Consider the following 21,170-nt stretch of genomic DNA (forward strand, 5'->3'; position numbering starts at 1 on the left):
TGCACACAAGTCTATTAGGCATATTGCACCATGTTGCTACGCTCTGTAATTCATGTGGACTAATATTAATTAACATATTGCAGAGACAAAATTTCCCCTCTTACAGCTGTTTCATGGGAAATGGATTTTTTTTTTTTTACGCAGTTCTGAGGAACGGATGTGTATATGCCCTGAGAAGTTTATAAATCAAATTGTATCCATCATGGCTACAGAAGAGCTACATGACCCATCGAACAAAACAAATGTAGACACACACACACATCTGTTCTACATACATGTTGCTTTGCACTTAACTTTGAGAAATATGTCTGTTGAGCCATTGCTTTGTCTTAGGTGACTGTGTTGTCTTTTTTACTTTTTGGAATATTTTGTCCTACTTTCTCTTCTTCTAAAATTGCCTTATCGGTAAATATTGGCACTTAATATCCATATATCTGATGAATTATTGACACAGGAAACATTGGTTTTGTGTGTAGTCTACCTTCTTGGGGCATTTTCTCTTTCTCTCTCTGTCTCTCTCTGTCTCTGTCTCTCTCTGTCTCTCTCTGTCTCTCTCTGTCTCTCTCTCTCTCTGTCTCTCTCTCTCTCTCTCTCTCTCTCTCCCTTTCTTTCTGTTTTTCTTCAATTAAATTTATTTATTTATTTATTTTACATCCTGATCACAATCTCTTCCCTCTTCTCCTCCTAGACCCACCCTATACCCTCTGCACTTTCCTCCCCTTCTTCCCTTCTCTTCAGAAAAGGGGCGCTCCCTGCCTCATACAACAACCCTAGCACATCAAGTTGCATTAAGACTGAGCACATCCTCTTTCACTGAGGCTGGGAAAGGCAGCCCAGTCAGAGGAAAGTGAACCAAAAGCAAGCAACAGAATCCATGTCAGAGACATCCCTTCTCCACTTGCTGGGAGATCCACATGATGAGCAAGCTGCCCACCAGTTATTTATGAGTTATGGGCCTAGGACCAGTCAGAGGGCGAATAAAGAGAAGGGAAACTGAGGCAAAAGGGCGTCTCAGAGACAAGATGGAGACCTGAAACAGAGTAGGCTCCTGGGAGGGCAGGAGGGTGACAGTAGCTGAGACTCCTAACATAGAGACTGACGTGGCCACCTCCTAGCCAGGCAAGACTTTCAGTGGAGGAAGGGGGACACTAACCCATCCACAAATCCTGCCCAAAATTGACCCTGCCTACAAGATGTGCAGGGATAAAGATGGAGCGGGGATTCAGGCCATTTTTCTGAAAGTCTCAATGAGAATGTATCATTTAGCCCCAAGTCTTCCCCTCTCTGTCAGTTTAGTCCATAAAAAAATTTTATTCTGCTATGTTTAAATGAGTTATTTTCATATGTTCATTGTGCTTTAGCTCTCAGAAGATTGAAACAGTTTTGTCAAACCGCCATTCTGACTGTATAGTACTCAATGAAGGCAAGATGATATTGTAGATAGGGCATTATCTCAGGCTTGGGGACGCCAGGTACATATTTCACCTGTCACCCACTGAGAATGATGGTCACTATTTCCCTTTAGTAAATTGAATTGCAATAAGATTTAAATGTTATTAAGTTATACATGAGTGCCTAATTAAAAGGAGGGTGATAGGTGGCCAACAGACATGAACTGTGCCCCCATCCCTCGATTTGGAGCTGTGGTAAACCGAGGGCAAGAAACAGCAAAGCAACAACTCATGCTTCATCATTTTAGGAGTCTCCTGTTTCTACATGATGGAGTCAAATGGCCTTCCTTCTGCTCCACTCTCTGCCTGTTCGGCTCACCACTCACCACTCCTGTGACGTCACAACTTCTCTCTAGGTCCCTAGCGCACGCAACACGAGTTAAGATTGCTTTCTCTGGGCCATGCAGAAAAGTGACTTTTAGAAGAGACTCTCTTGGGAGAACAAGGTTGAGCTGGGGTGTTGAGAGGGTAAGAATGAATGAGGGAGACAAGTTAGACCAAAATACATCGTGTGCGTATACGCAGGTGCCAGAATAAATAGAATTTCTTCTCCCCCAGGCAAGATAAAAAGAGAAGTGCTGAAAAGTATGCAGGACCAGAGATTGAAAGGAGAGGGTATGAGTGAGCACTGTTAGAAAACTCCTCATATACCTTTCATGTGTTCACGGTGTTCATGACATCAATGACACCAGCAGCTACAATCCCCACATGTTGGTGTCTGTACTGTGCTAGGCCACACTGTGCCGAGGACCTGCCCTATATGATCTGCAAGTGTGTGCGCCTTGTCCGTCTACACTTGTAGAAAACAGACCACATTGGATGTCTATAGGCAGCCCATTCTGTGAAGGACAGCGTATAAGGCTATGGGTGGCATGCAGGTGAATTTTCTATGCCTTAAGACAATTTTAGCACCCTAAAATTATGCAAGTTAGTAAGGAGAGCATTTTAATTGTGAAGACTTTTTCCCCCCTCAATATCACCATGAAGCTCTCATATACACAATTTCTGAGGTCACCGTTGGTCCTATTAAAGAGATGGGTATCGCCTTGGCAGCCTGCCTGTCTTCCAGTTCTCTGGCTGTTTTAAATGATAAATTGCATATTTTTGTTAGTAGCGCTGATACGTTATTCTCTGGTTCCTTCATATCCCTTGGATGGGTTCCACCTGACCGATGATTTATTACAAAGCAATTTTTTGAGCTGTTCCATCAACTCCCCACCCTCCGCCACCTCCGTGATTTTAAGCATTTCACCTTCAACTACAGCAAAGCATAACTCAAGTACTGCAATGGTTTTAAGAGAAAAGGAGAGACTTGACTAGCACCTATCACAGTCAATGCCCATGTGGCACCCTAGTAGAACAGCTACCCCAAGTACTTCTTCCGAAGCCCATGAGCCACCTGCTCCTGGGCATCATCTGTGGCTACAGTAAAGCACAAGGTTTGTGTTCCTCAGTGACTGAAATCCTGGGAAACCTGCATAAAGTTGCCCATGAGGAGAGGCAGGACCAAGGTGGATATAAGTCAGTACTCCGAATTATAATTTTGTAAGAAGATTTGCTTAAACAATATAGATCTTTCCTGGATAAATACTTTTGAGTTAATATTTTTGAAAATACTCTTTAATTTTCACCAGAGAGGAAAAAATGATCACCTATGAATCTTTGGGTTTTTTTTTTCTTGAGATGGTGTCTCATATATCATAAAAGTGGTGGTAAACTTAGTATGTAGCTAAGAATGGCCTTGAACTCCTGATTCTCTTGCCTTGGCCCCCAAAATGCTGCTGGGATTACAGGCATATGTTCACTTGCCTGATTGATTTGTGAATCATTACATTTAAGCAAATCCTGTGTATTCTTGTGCCAAAAGAAAAGCTTGTCTGGCAATCATCTGTCACAGTGACTTTTTTTTATTGAGATCTTTGGCCATTTTCCTCTGATACCTTTTGCTTGCTTCTATCCCTATTAGGCCACATTCTTTGTCCCCTTCTTACAAAGGCTTCTAAAGCTGAGCATGTGGTAAGATCCACCCAAGGAATTATTCACAATGCAGATTTTTGCATTCTACTCTCAGTTTTTAGAGTCAGTGTTTCTAGTTTAGGGACTGATATCATGTGTGTGTGTGTGTATGTGTGTGTGTGTGTGTGTGTGTGTGTGTGTGTGTGTGTGTGTGTTGTGTCTGTGTGTATCTGCACATGCAAGCACGTGTGTGTGTCTGTGTGTGTGTGTGTATGTGGGCAACATGTTTTTAGATACTAGAGGCCTATGTCTTGTGATATATTTCTATTTTTTCCACCTTTCATTTTTGAAATAAGCTCTCCGTCACTTAACTAAGAGCTGGTGAAATTGGATAAAGTCTGTAGTGATCCTGCAGTCTCTATGCCTTCAGTACTCTATTCAGATCTGCACACAGCATTTTATGTGGATGCTGGGCTTGAACTGTATCCCTGTATATAGCAAGAACTGTACTGATGGAGCCGTAGCCTCAGTCCCAAATGATTGACATTTCTGACTAGCTCCCAGACGATGTTGCTTCCATCAGCTCTAAGATGTCACCGTAAAACATCAGATGTTTTTTGGTTTTTCTTTGCATGCTGTGTCCTCAGCTGCTTGTTTGGTGTGTTCCACCTGTGCATCTCCCAGGATTTGACTGACACTTTTCAACACCATTTTCTGTTTAATTCAGATAAAAGTGTGCTATTGCCCACAAAGTAAATGGCAAGGAGTTAATGCATTGTAAACATCTACATGGTATGGCACACCAGCCCTTGAGAGCACACGCAGGACAAAAATCAAGAGTATGTGTGGCAACACAACTGTGCACTGTCATTGAATGATAATAACGCCATAATAGGCTGTATAAATTAAATCTGGCCACATTCAGATGGTCTCATTCAGTCTATACATTTGTGTAAATCAGTAATCAGCAATCTCAATTGATTCCTTTAAAGTTCTTGGTGAAAAAATAAAATAGCTTAGCACAGTATGCCATGGTCATGGTTATTATTTCACATGTATTATTATGCTAGATTTCCCTTTTCTATATCTGCTTCCTTTGTCTTTCTTGCCTTTTCATTGTTTATTGTTATCAATATCTAAGTTGAATCCTTCAAAAATCCTTCTACCATTTAAGATTCATGGATTGCTAAAACCACAACTGCTTGATGGAAAATACTTCAAGTTGTTTTCAAGCAGCCAGAATGATACAAGACAAAATAGATTCCCCATTATTTTCTTATCAAAACATGTGGACAGTTAATCTCCTGGGAAGCCAAGAGACTCAATGTGACTAAGGTGATTTCTGTATTTCATGCATAAAGAGACTATTTCAACATGACCTTTGGGCCATACAAAATGCCAGTTATTGAAATCTAAACAGTAATACAAAAGTTAATTGTTTTTTATAATATATAAGGCCAACCTATGCAGGGGCTTCTCTGCTAATTTCAAGGCTGTATGAAATATACATCTTTTGATATATATATATATATATATATATATATATATATATATATAGTGGTTTTAAATAAGATTTTAAAGATTATGCCACCTAGTTTTATGATGATATGTTGTGTTTTGTTAAACTTTACATAGGATAAAGAAAAATTCTAGTGAAACATCAAAAAAAATCCCCATATAATCTTATTCCTATAATGAATTTTAAGTTTATTAAACAGTAGGAAGTTATGGGTGGGAAAACAAGCTTATGACTTTAAGATTTCTACCTCTAACTTGGATTTATTTATTTATTTCATTTTTTATATTAATTTATTCTTGTTACATCTCAATGGTTATCCCATCCCTTGTATCCTCCCATTCCTCCCTCCCTCCCGTTTTCCCCTTACTCTCCTCCCCTATGACTGTGCCTGATGGGGACTTCCTCCCCCTGTATATGCTCATAGGGTATCAAGTCTCTTCTTGGTAGCCTGCTATCCTTCCTCTGGGTACCACCACGTCTCCCCCTCCATTATCATGGGGACAAAAGGGATGTGAAAGAGATGGTGCTGATGATATTTTGTACCCTCAGGAAATATTGAGTGATACCAAAACACTAGGGAAATAACATTTTTCCATAATTGAGTGTCCCCTCCCTACCTCAGATTGAAGACTCAGTTCACCATTAAGACAATATTAAGAGATGGGACCATATGACGGGGCTTAGTGGGTAAAGGGCTTGCTGAGAGAGCTTTAGGACCATAGTATTCACATAAATTTGGACATAACAACATACCTCTATTATCAAAATACTGGTATTGTGAGGTGGGCAGCATAGAGTAGGAAAGCCCTGGAAGCTCATCAGTCAACTATCCTGCTGTGTGCAGCCATAAGAAACAAGTGAAACCCTTGCCTGAAAACAAGGTGAAAGTAAAGACTGACCTTCAAATTTGTCTCTGACCTCTACCAATGTACCATGGCATGTGTTTATGCTCACACATACAAACCCATGTGTGTGCACACACATGTGCAAGTATACACAACCCGTATCATATACATACAAAAAATAAATCACAAAGTCAAACAAATTGAAAGAGAGGGGACCATTAAGAAGCAATTGGGCCATGAGAACTCCATCTTCAAGGATGACCAGTACCTTTATCCCAGGGGTGTTTTAATCATCAATGGGACACCCAGTAACAGAAATAATGAATTCTGCATTGTTTTCTCTCTGTGTCTCATGGAAGATGACTTGCCTTCTCACAATGCTATGATGTACCAAAAAGTTTCTTCCAATTCTGGGCCCCTGCTCCTAGACTTCTCAACCTATAGAATAACGAACAAATAATAAATGCTTCTTGTTTACAAGTTACCTATACTGGGACATTGGCATAGAGCAACAGAAAACTAAGACAGCATTCTTCAATATAACCATAACTTCAAAACTTTAACTGCCTTATTAGTATGTAAATTACATGGCATTAATGGGTCTTAGTGATTATTCTTGAGAAAATTTAATGCAGTGCCCCTTTATATATAATTTAGTTATTATTAACCAATATATACTCTGTGTCTCTCAATTGAGGTAACACGAGATATTGCACTATTGTAACTAGAATGATAATAATATTCCAAATTTTACACAAACAAAAATTAAAAGTTACACAGTAATGAGAATTACTAGATAAAGGGTATAGGTCAAAGTCCATAAATGGGTATTTTTCTTAAATTTTCTCCAACTCATCTTTACCATTATGTTGCTGTGGACTCAAGCCTTCAGGCTGCTCTAACATAGCTAAGTAGAATACATCACTTCATTCTAATTCTCTGTCCATCCATCCATCCATCCATATATCTATCCGTCCCTCCGCCTATCCAACCATTTTGTCATTTTTAACCTATTTGTGAATCCCAAAGTTATTCATTTATGGTGTCATCTCTGAAACTGAGGTATGTATTAAAATAACAAATGCATATCATTAATGATTCATTTAGTGGAAGTGGCATAAGACAATAAAAAGGAATGTAAAAATACAATACACTTTGAACTTAGTAAGGATATTTGTGATATTCAAAAATCCATATGCTGAAATAATAACTCGTAGGGTTATGATGTTAGGAAGTGGAATCTTTGGGAGGTCATTAGGTTGGTAGAACAGAACTTTTATGAAAAGAAATTAGTTTTTTTTATACAACTCACCCCACAACACTCTTTTGCCCTTTTCCAGCTGGGCAGGGCTATCAGTAAACTGGTTGGAGGCCCTCACCAGATAATGAATTGATCTGGAACTTCTCCAGTTCTCAAACTCTGAGAAAGTGAATTTCTACTACTTATAAGTCACTCAGTATATGCCATTTTCCTTAACATACCAAATCGATGTAAGCAGTTTTACGGGAAGAGCAAAATTTGTGGACAGAACAAACAAAAACCTACCCCACCAATGACTTTGTTCTTCCTTTCGTAAAGATTTTCTTTTCTCGGAAAATATCTGCAGGGCACATCATTTCTCAGCTCCTCGCATGGCTAGGTGGAAATATCCAATAGTGTTTGCTGCTGTAGCACCAGTAGAAGTGATGCTTGGCACACTATTATTACATAAACCAGCCAAAATTCTCTATCTGTTCATCTCTCAGCCAAGTGTTACACATGCTAGGCTTCAAAGGCCAGATACAGGTGGAATTAACACACATGTTTCTTAATCGCAACATGGGGAGTGGTTGCTGACTAATACTGAACACTCAAATAAGAAGTATACTTCTATTTTGATGAAATGGTGACAGTCCAGGGTTTTGTTTTTTTGTTTTTTTGTTTGTTTTTGTTTTTGTTTTTGTTTTTTTTGTTACAGAAGCTACTTTATAAATTAGTCCATGAATTATTTTTTTAAAAGGAGTTCTTAGAAGATAGAGGTTTATTTTGTATAACACTACTGTGTTGATATGTTTATCTATATGTATATAGATGCGTATATATGATCCTTCAAATAAATAGATTTACCTTTCATTCTTTCTTTTTCTCAGGAGAACACTTACCGGCACAACTAAAATAGCTGCCTTCATCTTAGACAGAAAGATATTAAGAAGAGATACTGAAAGGGGTGTTGGGATTGTCTAGGTTCTGTTTGGTAGAAAAAATCCACCCTGAATGTTAGTGTCACCTTGTCATGGGCTGAGGTCCCAGATCGTATAAAAACTATACTTAGAGCTTAATACCAGGAATTTAATTTCTGCATCCTACCTGCTGACCAAAAAAAAAAAGTGCCTCTTACTTCTGCAACCATGATTCCCCCGTTATGACGTACTGTACCCTCAGAATGTGGGCCTGTGTTGGCTAAGATCATGAACGATGTGTGAGCAGGTGAGAAGAAAACAACATCCTAGGACTGAGCCAATGTCTAGGAACCTCCCGCAGGGATACCTGCTAAAATAAGGGAGTGTCCAAGGAGACAGGAAGGCAAACAAAAGACTGATTTTATGAAAACGTTAGCGAATGCCAAAGGGAAGAGTCCAAAGCTTCGTTTTCTGCAATTCAGGTGAGATTAAGGAGGGGAGGCACAAGAACCAATAATTCTTTGAAAAGGTTGTGCTGGAAGAGGAAGGAGAGAAGAGGGTGGTAGCCGATGAAAAACATAAGTCTGCGAATGCTGTGAGATACGAGAGATTCAGAGTCAGGGAAAACTGTGTATAGCGTCTCAAGAGTCCATGGCAGGACCTGAGGTCCTGAGCAGTCCGTCTTTTGGGCACTGGGGGTTCTCTGAGAACAGCACCAGTTCTCCTTTGGTCACAGCCAATCAGGAAGAGGAGCATGCAGGCGGCAGATGAAGCCAAAGGAGCTTGTGGTATTATCCCATAACTGTGTCAAGAATGTTCACACCTTGACAATCTCCTTACAGCCACTGAATTCTCTTCCTCTGTTGCCATCGCATTCCCTCTTTCCTCTATGGTATTCGCTCTCCTTTCATCTTTACGTATTTTCTGTTGAGGATTTAACTGATATTCACAGCTTTAACCACCGTCTCCAAGGCACTGGGGTGCTCAGACTTCCACTCTCCACTCTGCTCAAATCTAAGCATGCTCTACTTCAAAGCCATGTTCCATAACACACGTCAGGCTGTTTGGCCCATCTGTGTGTTCTTATGACCACTTTCTCCCACCAACCGTCACACACAAATTAGACAGTCCTGCCATCTCAAGTTTCCTAGTCTAATTTTAGGCCAAAGCATTTTTCACAGTATAAATATTTTCATTAATCCTAGCCTTTAAAATTGAGGAACTTTTCCTGGAGATGTTAGATGGCTGGTTCCTTTGGAATCAGCATTTGGCAGTGCGGAGCCTGCATTCTCATCCGGTCGGTTCCCTGGAAGGGACAAGTCCTTTTTTAACTATGAGCTCCACTTCTTTACGTGTTGCCTGTCTAGCCTGTAGAGGCATTTAGCTTATGGCCTCTCCTTACGAAAAGAAAGTCTAAGGGGTTTTAGAACATTGGATTCAGAAACTCTCAATGGCCCTAATTTCAAAAGCTAACCCAAACACTGGGGATATCAGGAAGCGCCAGTTTTTGTGTATTGGGAACACCCATTTGGTTGGTAACAGTTTCCTCCTAGATTGAAACATTCCATTTTGCAGGGATGCCCCTTAACACGGAAGGCACACAGCTCAAAATAGTTATAGGAAATCCATGAAACTGATTAGATGCACTAGACTCCTCCCTCCAGAAAGTAAATAATAAAGGTACTGAGAGTCACTCTCAGAATGGCCAACCTGCAAAGATGTTTGTGAGACCAGATCAGCTGCCTAAGAGAATCAGAAACCAGACAGGCTGCCTGAAAGTGCTCTAGACCATCTTTAGGGCACTGGGAAGGACCTTTTCTAATCTCCAGATGCATTCAGGGTGTAAAATATACTCTGGGTCCCCTGCTTTTGTGAGCTGGCTCTTTGCTGAGTAGGGCTTTGGTAGTGTAGTTGCCTTTGAGTTATTTTTTTTTCCTGTAAGTAACCCATCATCTGTATTTCTGTGAGTAACCCAAGAAAAACCCATGGATTTACCAAGTTGGTACCCATATGGTGATATCAGTACCTGTGTATGTTGCATCTTCTGATGAAAAGTCTTGCCACAACACCATCCTAGTCCTTAGAATTATATCTTTATCTTCTGCATCCTGCCTGCTTAAAGACAGACATCTGTCCTACTCTTTAGTACAGACTCTATCTGGCCCATATTAAGAAATACCCCCATCATGTCCAAAGTAGAATTTAAACTTCTTCTATTGTTCAGGCCACACAGGACTATTGAGCAAGAACTGAGAATGTTGCATCTGCCATTTTCTGAGGTTCTTCAGATGAGTGGGCTCCTCTAAGGTTTTTCATATTTAATTATTTCCCCTACATATTTCTTCCACAGTTATACCTTTCTGTTCACTTAACTGATATCAATACTCAAAATTTAATTAAATTCATTTGTTTTTGGTTTCATATTTCTTATTGCATTTCTGAGCCAGTGATTACGTCTGTCTGTCTGTCCTTATACTGGCACAGTGGTTGGTGCAGTCCCTGGGACATGGAGTCATTTAACAATTTGTGGGGTTCACTCTACTCTCATGCATATGCATATGAGAAATGTACATATGCATACATATATGTATGTTTGTGTACATTCAAGTGCATGTGTGTGCATGTTGTGCACTTGTCTATGTATGTGGAGGCATATGCATGCATGCATGTATATGTATATGTCATATGATATGTTCAAAAACATATTTGTATATTAGCATATAGGAAAGAATACACAATATGATTTAGTTCTAATCCTCAAAAATGGCAAACCCTTTGCAGGCCTTACAGTGACATCCAGACATTTTATGATTTAATCTCTCTGGACTTATCTTGACTCCATCTAGAAGCCTATGCTATGACAACGCTTTACAACTTCAAAATCAAGACACAACAAACCTCCTGATGTCCTTATTCACAGGATATTCTACAAAGAATTATATGTAAATCGGGTACCAGGTTGAATTAGACTGAAGTGTGACAGTAGAGAGAGGTGTTAGGACATAATCCTTGCCAGGCCATCCACACTTCCGGTTTAAGTATGACAGTTGCTCACATAAGACCATTTCAGCTGAAGGACAAAAAAAAAAAAAAAAAAAAAAAAAAAAAATCTGTATCCACCTCAATAGCAGCAGGTGATAGGACAACTAGCTCACAATAAATTCAGTGGGATCATTTGATGTAAACTGAGTCCCGACAAGACACATTGTTCTCTTTCTCTACCTGTGCCTGATTGAGTCCTGCTCAAACGTGTTTATTTTCCCCACAAAGCAAATGAATATCTGATATTTGTATCTCCAATTAGCTAAACTAGTATTAAGGAGCAGCATTAAATATGTAGCAATTACAATAAAAAATTTAAGTCACGGAAATTCATTTTTCAACTTTCTCATTTGGTATGCCCACAGACATCCCTTCTGCTGATAAAGAGGAAATTTTGACTGCTAAATCCCATCAGAATTAATGTGACTTCCTCCTGTAAATCTCATGGGTACAAATAAGAAATAAACAACCTTATTTTCAGAAATGACTCTCACAATATTTATATAACTCTGTTAGTAGAATGCATTTTTTTATTGCTTGAGGTTCTGATGCCATCAAAACGTGGTGTATGTAGAATGCATTTTTCATGGAAAGATGTATGAAGTATATTTATTTTAAACTAATACATGCAACTTTTTAATTAATCCACAAAAGTAACATTAAAAACCCACTGAGTTATTTTAAGATTTTAAGTAAAATCAAAAATTGTAAATAGTCATGCCAGACTGTTTTGTGAAAACTAGAGTGGAGCCTAATAACAAGATTCATTAAGGAAATGGATATATTAATTTAAAGTGATTGAAATTTTGATGTAAATTATGGATCATCCATTAGCGCAAAGGCACTGAGCACATTAATCTAAAAGAGCAATAGAGGGATATCTTATTTCCTACCAGCAAGACTTAAAATATATGTATCCTTAGCTCACTCCTAGGGGTAAGATCAATCAATGAATGCATATGGTACTCGCAATACAAAATCCATAGGAAAACAGATAACATATGGTTTGCCTTTGCAAGGTATGCTTGTGAGAAAAAAAGTATTTCACACCTTTCACCTCAATTATAAATGGCTAGAAAGACTCTTTTGGAAAAAAAAAAGAGCTGAATTAAAAAGAAAAGAATCAAGCAGACATATACCCATGAAAATGGATCTTTTGTGGGATCTGAAATCTTTCAAAGCACCAAAGAATCAAGGCGTCATATCTTACTTCAATATTTCTTCTTTAGGGTGGACATTGGAGGAGCAAATCACTAATGTTTATGGCCTCATAAGGCCAACAGCGGTAAAAGGGAAATTTACAGTTGGCAGATGCAAATATGTAAATAAGGTTTAAAGCTTCTCCAAACATCAGCATCCTATTTTGTGACAAGACTGACTATCCTATCCTTTAACAGAATGTGATCTCTGCCAAAGTTACCTGCCATCAATGTGTGGCACAGAAGCTATCAATGTGACAGATGTGAAGATGGAAGTCACATTTCTCCCTAAAAAGCAGAGCACAATTACGGAAGAAAGCAAAAATATAAATAAATAAATAAAAATAAGTTATTCTTCACTCTCTCTGGATAAAATGTCAGTGTGATGTTAATGTAAATTAGCACATTGAATTAAAGAATTGATAAAGGGCTGTACTTTGGTACCAGACAAAACTTGATGTGAATTAATTTAGTATTCTAATGTAGATGAGATGTGGCTTGCTGGAGCTGGCTGTGGGTGGGAACAAAATTTATCAAGTCAAATTTATGTTCCTAATGTTCCCTAACCCAAAGGCATAATAGAGCTTTTTTTTTTTCCAGAGAAATGGACATCTAAGTAGTGCCCTAAGACATTACACCTAGGTCTTTAGACTCACTCCATCCTCAAATATTGTCATGCAATCATACAGAAGAACATCTTCTGGATTATCTGTGCTTTGTAATAATTTACAAGTTGTTTTAAATCTGGGGTGCATTCAATGTTCCCTTAGGAAAAGCTTCAGAGACTGTAATATTTGTAGAAGCATCAGCCATTTTTTGGGAGTGTGACTTTCTAGGGACATGTTGCATTTGACTGAGGAAAAAGAAAAAATCAAACAGGGATACACTTTATCAAAAATGAAAATTTATTATCTCACTATAACTTATTTATACCTTAGGATATAAAAATAAGTAGCTGCCAAAATAGAGATTGATTTATTACTGTGCCTGTTCCTTCTCTGGAAGCCTTGGTGAGATTTTTCTTGGTGATTTTCCTTCAGTGAATTTTATCTGATTTGGTAAATATTGAAAAATAAAGTCACAAAATTTGTGGGGAGTGGCCGGGGTGGAGGGGGCTTTCCACAGCGACTACTGCAAAATTCTGCTATAGGCGGCCACAGAAGTTTATAAACAGGTAATATGGAAACAGACCACACCGTCCACACCATGAACTTCTCCCAAACCTGCATCCTGGGCTGACAGGTGGGGGAGCTACATTTTACAAAGGAACTTGATCTGATAGAGGGGGGCCCCTCACCAATATTGACACACAGCATTCTAGGTTCCTTTAGGCCAGGGAATAGCAAACGCAGAATGAAATACATCCTAATCATTCCAAAGGCAATGGCTGAAGAGTCACTTTGTTGGCACTGTTTGGTTTGGCTTAAGAGTTATAACCATAAATTGTGTGCCTGGAGTCATATGCTGACTATCAACTTTCATATGAACAATCCTGTAATAGAGCCACCTCCATTTGGGGACTCAGAGGCGTCAAGGCCAAGAAACAAGTTATTCCTTTGGATGCTAAACTACTCTAAATAAAAGAACCATTAAAGTGGGGATCATGTGTGGTTCATACTGAGATACAACCTAGAACCTGTGGGAAAGAACTCATTCTACATCATCTTATCTAATTTTCCCATTTCTGCAACCCAGTCTACAATGTTGAACCATTTAGTATCTTCAAAAAATTTAGAAACTTGGTACAGATGTCGCATATGTTATTTGATGATGTCAATTATACCTATATCATATTCTTAGAAGTCAGTGGCAACACAAATTTGTGTAATAGCAAAAGCTTTCCCATACTCCATACAACTGTCTACTTTGGGGGCTCACATAGTCTTAGAAATGCTTTTCTACCTGACACCTACCTAGCCCTAGAAATTATATGGTAAGCTCCGAGAAAGAGCCACAAAGTCGACACAGTAACATCAACTTCTTTGATAACACATCTGTGGTCAGAAGAGCTCTCAAAGCATTTCTACCTCTATCCTCTCAATGTGTAGTGTACTGTCCTGTTTACTCCCATCCCTTTGGCTTAATGGGCCTCTGGATAGGAGCGTTAGATTGCGCTGTATAAGGAAAAATCAAGGAATTTTGCAGATGATGTTAAGGTGGAATATGTGTAAACAAAAGACAGTCTTGGATGGATCTGACCTCTCAGGTAAGTGTTGGAAGAACAGGACCCTTCCGGTGGAAGGAAACTGCAATAATGAGATACCTCAGATGTCATCTCAGTAGGGAGCTGGCACTAGCCTCCAGGACTTGTAAGTGGTCTCTTGTCAGCATCTAAGAGGACGTAGAGTAAGGATACTGTCATCTTCCAGCAAGAAGGACACGGACTATTCTTACAATGAGGGAGTTTGAAAGGGATCACTTCCCGGGTGAATCTCCAGATGAAGGCACATCTGGGTAACTCTGTGATCTTGTCCTTCTGAGGCCCCAAAAAAGGTGCCTATCTTTTGGACCTACAGGGCTTTAGGGTAATGATCAGAGCTTGCTTTAAGCTGCTGTGTTTTTGGTTGGTTGTTATGCTGCTATGGAAAACTGGCACAGCACTCCAGTCAAGGAAAAAAAAAATAATGTACATACTTGATTTGTTTGCATATTTTGAGGATGTCGTTGTCAGTCTTACAATCAATTATTAAGAGACATTTTCTTTATGTGTTTTAGTAAAGTACTGTGCATAGAAGTTCTAGATTTATCTTCCTGTGATTCAGTGTACTAAGCTCCCTGTGCTGAAGGCATTCTGACTTGTAAACTTTCTCTCTTCTGTCTTAGAAAATGAGGAACGTGAGGTTCCTTTAAGGATTCTCTTGTGCATAGCATTTTTTAGTTGCCCAATAAGGCCACACTGCCTAAGATCTCTGTGTTATTCCTGTAGGAGTCATGATTGTGATTTCCCCCCTCACCTGCATTTATATTATTTTTAAATTTGGATTTACTTATTATAATTTATTCATATTGCATCCCGACGGTTATCCCCTCGCTTGTATCTTCCCGTGCCCACAATCCTTCCCTCTTCGGATCTATTCTCCTTCCCTAGACCTCTGAAAGGGGGGACTTCTCCCCCACCATCTGACCACAGCCTACCTGGTCTCATCCATCCAGATAGCCTGCATCCCCTTCCTCTGTGTGCCTGCATGGTCTCCCCGCCAAGGGGAAGTGATGAGATGAGAAGCACCAGAGTCCCTGTTAGAGGTGGTCCCTGTTGCCCTTACTAGGAGATCCACATGGAGAATGAGCTGTCCATTGGCTAGATCTGAACAAGGGGGTCTAGGTTCTTTGCAGGTCTCTCAGGATCCAGATCCACCAGACTTGATGGTCTGCTTGTGTTATAAAGCCTTATTGCTTCTGCTAGCTGTTCCGTCCCAGGCATGAGCATCTCTCTCCTGGATTTTAGTTTACAGATCATCCTGCTCTCATCTTGTCCTAGGAGAATCTACCCTCTACCTACTCAGTAATTTCCAAATGCACATCTGACTATCTCACTCTCCAGCTCACACCTTCAAAATGACGTCTCACTGAACGCCAAAGCCCATCTGAATGGTGACTATTTGCCCTCCTGTTGTGAGTTTCCATCACTGCCAACTATTCGGAGCCCTCCAGGGACACTGGCCTTGCCATGCTTGGCCTTGCTTTACTGCTTTCCAAGCCACAGCCCTCTAGCACGTGCCCTCACTTTCATCTCTGCCTAGGTCTTCCCTCCTCCCCCCTCGGTTTACCAGCTGTAGCAGAACCAGGTGAGACCAGAAGACTGAATGGGCACAGTTGACAAAGATTTGCAGAGATGGCTTGGAGCTCACGTGTGTTTTTATCAGGTGAAGCCACTGAAACACTGAAGTGCTTTCTTATTCAAATGTCCACTTTGGGTGTCAGTGGCCAAAAAGGAATGATCATAATACAGTTCCTTGACCAAAGTGATACACATTCGAAGTTTGTATTGTTCGGGAATGTTTCTTTTCATTTTACCACCACAAGACTTTTTGACATGACTTTACCATAGGAAACAAATGCAGTATTATAAAAAGAAAGCAGAATTAAAACTTACCAAGAGGTGGTCATTTATTTGCTACTTGATCAGGTAGCTAGAAGTTCACTGAGTGTCTGGGCACATAAAAACAAAAGATAGTTTCCTCACTCCTCACAGATGGAAATTGCATTTTCTAGTTATATTACAGACTATGCTCTCTGCAACAAAAGTCCAACCCACTGAAAAATACCTACAAAATGGCGGTGCAGTGTCAGGGCTGCATACATTATTCAGTGGGTAGTCTATAAAACCATTGAGTCTTCATATTCTCACAAGTGCGACACATAGTTGGCAGACATGGGCCGAGAGTTCTTTCATCACTGGAACATGCTGTTCGCCATTGGCACTTGCTGTTCTCATTATTTAAAAAAAAAAACCTGTTTTTCTTTCCCTTAGCAGGGCTTCCTGTATGAGTGATTTAGCAGGCTCTTTGGCCTCATAGTCTCTCCTCAAGAAGCCTTCTGGCTTTCACCACTCTCCTCCACTAGTCCTGAAATGACTTTTTTAGGATCCCTGCACTAGACTCCCAGAGTGAAGACTGATTCTGGGAAAAGTAAGCCAGCTGTGTCCTGTCTACAGCGTGAGAGTGAGCATCTTTCCAAACATTCCTATTGCCAAGTGAATGAGCCAATGAGATTAGGACAAGAAAGTTCAGATGGCCCCACCCAAATTGATCCTGAACGGAATTAATGATTTTTTTTGAATGAGTCAAATTTTAAGATGGTTTGTTAATGAGCAAATCAGGCCAGACAAACTGCACAGTTAAGGACAACATTCTGTCACCTACTGTAGCCTGGGGCTCGGTAGCCTTTTAAACATGAGTGAGATGTTTTAATGTCGTAAAAGCCATTCTATGTGCTTTTCTTTGCTTTGTTTCATGATAAACATGAAGTTCTTGGGAATATTATGTGCTTTCTGATCCTAGCAGAGAAAAGAATGAAAAAATTAGTTCAATTATTGTTGCTGCCACAAGGATGTGATCCAACATTTTTTGTTTGTTTGTTTATTTATTTATTTATTTATTTATTTATAGCTTGCTTTCTTATGGGACACCATTACGAATTCTCTTCCTGCTTCTTTAAAGTTAGATGTGATCACAGGCTTGACATGGGTCATTAAAACAGGAGCAGACGTCCTAAGAGCCAGTGTGTGACTAAACAGCCATCACATTCTTTGTACTGGTCCTGAGTGACAGGACCAGTCACAGTATGAGCTACCTTTCGTATCCACCTGTGTTTTAAAGTGAGGCTAGAACCCCCAGAGCCAACTAGAACCTCCAGGGGGTCAGACCTGAACCTGTAGCTAGAGGTGGGGTTGTCTGTTAACCTTCTGCAGTGTCCTTCATCTTGTCAGACAGAGATGGTTTGTACTAGGTCCTAGGTGAGGCTGTGTGGTGAGTGCCTGCTCTGTCTGGAGTGTTACTCCACTGCCCCTGAAAGCTGTCCAGGATACAGAATATCCAAATTCACTCTTCACTGTGGGTAACATCAGATCATGTTGTCTTATAAAATATCACGTAGACACTCTTTCTATGCCTAATAACTCATGGTTGGCTAACTTTGTACATCAAGTCTCAGATTGCTTAATGTCTGAGTAGATACTTTCACTGGTTGCTTCTTAAAATTATGACTCCTACACGAAGTATTCTTGCTGGTACATGTATATGTTCATTCCCAAGGAATGTCACAAAGAGTTGTTTACAAAGTAAGAGAAAGCTCACAGTGTGGAATGATTGTGTCAGTGGCACCAGCACAAAGAAACTCATGATCTATGCTGATTCTGTGAACTTTTAGGAATAATTCTCACATCTGCTATCTTAATAAGTAGAGTTTGTCTATGAACATGTATAGCAGAAGAGTTTCTTAAACATAGGAAGGACAACTATATGATATTTATTTAACTGGGCAAAAGCTAGCCAAACTCTCTTCTTTGTTGCTTTACAAACAGACAAACAAACACTTTTCCTTTTGGCAGAGTGGTCACTGTGCCCTATGTAAGAAGCTATCCCTCTATTTTCCTCTGGGACATTTCCAAGATAGACACACAATCATTTTACAAGTTAGGGCTTCATATGTACTAACTCACTTGCTTTATACTGTAAATCTGTGAGGTAGCATAATGCTTCTTTTTTTCTGATTGGGCACATGGTGATTAAGTAAGTCGTCTAATACCACAAAGAATGTAAATGGTGAAGCAAATGGTGGCAGGTTTGATGGCCTTAGGTTTTTTTTTTTTTTCTTTAACCAACCTTGAGTTGTTGAAATGAAGACACAAAGTTCTCTTCTTCCTGGAACGTTACTACTGTGAGTGATTTTATTGAGGTCAATCTTTGTCCTTATACAAATTCCTTCCAAGATACATGATGCTGCCGAATGGGGTTACACATTTCATTCCTAAGGAGGATTAAGCTATTAATTGTATTAAGTTATTAATCTTAGCAAAGTTAGTAGCAGAACCAGTTTGCTTGGTTTCTAATAGGCATGAATTCAAAATAGTAAAGGACCTATATTACTTTCTTGTGCCTGTGACAAAATGCATCACAGAAGCAATGTGAGGAGAAGAACTCATTTTGGCTCACAGTTTTGGGGAGTACTGTCCATCACGGTGGGGTGGGCCATGCGACTGTGATAGCTCCATTTGTAACATTGAAAACAAGAGGATGGTTATTCACACCTTAGTGGATTTGTCAGCAGAGAGAGGAGTGGAAGTAGGTCCAGGCTATGACCCTCAATGACCACACCCAGTGATCTATGTCTTCCAGCTTGGTCCTATTTTCTAAAGTTTCCACAACCTCCCTAACAATATCTACAACTAAAGGCCAAGTTTTCAAACACATGAGTCCATGGGGGATATTCCCCATTCAGATAGTAACATTGCGAGAGAATGAAAGTGTTGGGGGGCGGGGGGTCAGGTAATGTTTTAGTTTGTTGTCTGTGGCTGTGGCAAAACATTGGCCAGATGCAACTTGGAGAAAGAAGGGTATATTTCAACCTGTACCCTACAGTTCATTGTAAATGGAAGCCAGTTCAGGAGCTCGAGTCAGGAACTAAAGCAAAGGCCATAGAGAAATGTTAATTACTAGATTGATACCCATAGCTTGTTCAGCCTGCTTTCCTATATACATCCAGGTAGGTGGAACGTTCTGCCATGGGCAGCTTCCTCTCACGTCAATCATCAATCAAGAAATGCCCCATAGGTCAATCTGATGAGGCCAGTTCCTCAACTTAGCTTCCATCTTCCCAGAAGATTCTAGTTTGTATCAACTTGGCAGAGCAACAGTAATAACAAAACCACCTCAAACAAAAGCCAAATGATTAAAATGGAAAACAAATCCGAAAGGGCCACCCACCAACGTAACCAGCACAGGAAGCGAAGACAAATATACCTTATGTGATTATTATTTCAGAAGATGTTTAACATTGAAAAAACCATTCTAAACTCTACAAAAGCTACACTGCTGACTCAGCAGTTTCTTTACTGTTACTATTAAAAGAAAATAAATTATATCAGCATCCTTTCAGTAAATTTATTAGAATCTAGTTTCTGGGTTGCAATATTTTATATTTATTATCTGCAATTCATGTGAGGAACTGATACTCTGGAAAGGAATTCTTGGGTAAGGGGAACTGGTAGTGTTGACTACACATAAATGAATCTAAGGAACATGTTTTGACTTTTGAGTTTTGATTGACTGACTGATTGATGATAATTAACTCAGTGAATACAGTCTAGTAGCAGCAATGGAGAGAAAATAAAACACAGCAAGGGAACTGGAGTAGATCCCATAAAAGGTTCCCAACCCTCATGGTCCCCGCTTCACGGGTATCTGTAGACTTCCGTGGCCCTGATAGAGTATCTCTGGAGAAGAGAATTCACCATCGTGCAAAAGTCCAACAGCTTAAGAATTAATTTCTTGTCTGTACTACTCAAAGTTTATCTTACAAGAAATTCGATATCTGGGATGTGCCATTTTAACATGGGCCGTTGTGTTGTTTAGACCTAACTGTAGACTCATGTCTTTCTGTGCTAAAAGAATTAGCTCGGTCACCTGTTCAACCAATTGTGTGTGCATGGGCAAATACATCTTCCTGACTATTTCTCTTCTGCTTGGACTTTATAACTCTCTCGCACCAGGGACTCCTTCTGAATCTCAGTTTAGTACAACTGTAAACGTCAATGGCGTTCATGGTTCTTTTACGTGGGCAGTGATAGTTCATTTTAGTGTTTTGGGGGCTTTTACACTCTTGACTCTGTGGCTATCTTTAATATCTAGTTATAAATGATGAGCTCTGACTTCTGAGATTATTGGAGAAAGGAGGCAACATACAAGAATATTAAATGATTTTCTTTGTGAGACCCTGGGCAGAGATTGTGAAAGGAGTTATAGACCTTCCGAGATTTCCCCTGTCAGGAGGCTATTCATAAAATCACACTGCTTACAGTGGCAGGTATCAGAGGAGACAAGCCAGAGGGTAATTAAACTTAATTGATGCATTATTGTTCTCTGTATTTTAACATTCACATAGAGAAGAAGTGCATGCTAACTTGTCAGATTCCCTTTCTACCCACACGTAGAAACAAATGAGGATATGAGAAATATATTGGAGGGATAGTTTCTTTGGCCTTAGGTGGAGTAGGCATCCACTTAGATGAAGAAGGACTGACTTCTTCCTTAGCAACACAGTAAAGCACAAAGAAAATTGTTTACTTAATATGCACTTTAAAGGGTGCAGAATTACTTTAAATAGTGGCCTCTGCTTATAAATGGGATTAAGATAAAATACATAACGATTTCATCCATGCTAAGGTCTCCATGTAGTTCATCATGTAGGGTAACGGTTTGACCTCTGATTATTCTGAATCATATTCATTTTTACCTTTTTCCTTCCATTATCTCAATATGCCCATAAAGACAAATTCTGG

At 39.6% G+C, this 21,170-nt stretch overlaps 1 protein-coding gene across 11 annotated transcripts in view; it reads right to left on the reverse strand.

The window, feature by feature from the left end:
• TENM3 (teneurin transmembrane protein 3) overlaps positions 1-21,170 on the reverse strand; it is a 2,605,219-nt gene that overhangs the window by 1,085,153 nt on the left and 1,498,896 nt on the right. The window lies entirely within an intron of this gene.

The sequence above is a fragment of the Acomys minous genome (genome assembly GCF_964271855.1).
Source record: "Acomys minous genome assembly, chromosome: 15".
In the NCBI taxonomy this organism is placed as follows: Eukaryota; Metazoa; Chordata; class Mammalia; order Rodentia; family Muridae; genus Acomys; species Acomys minous.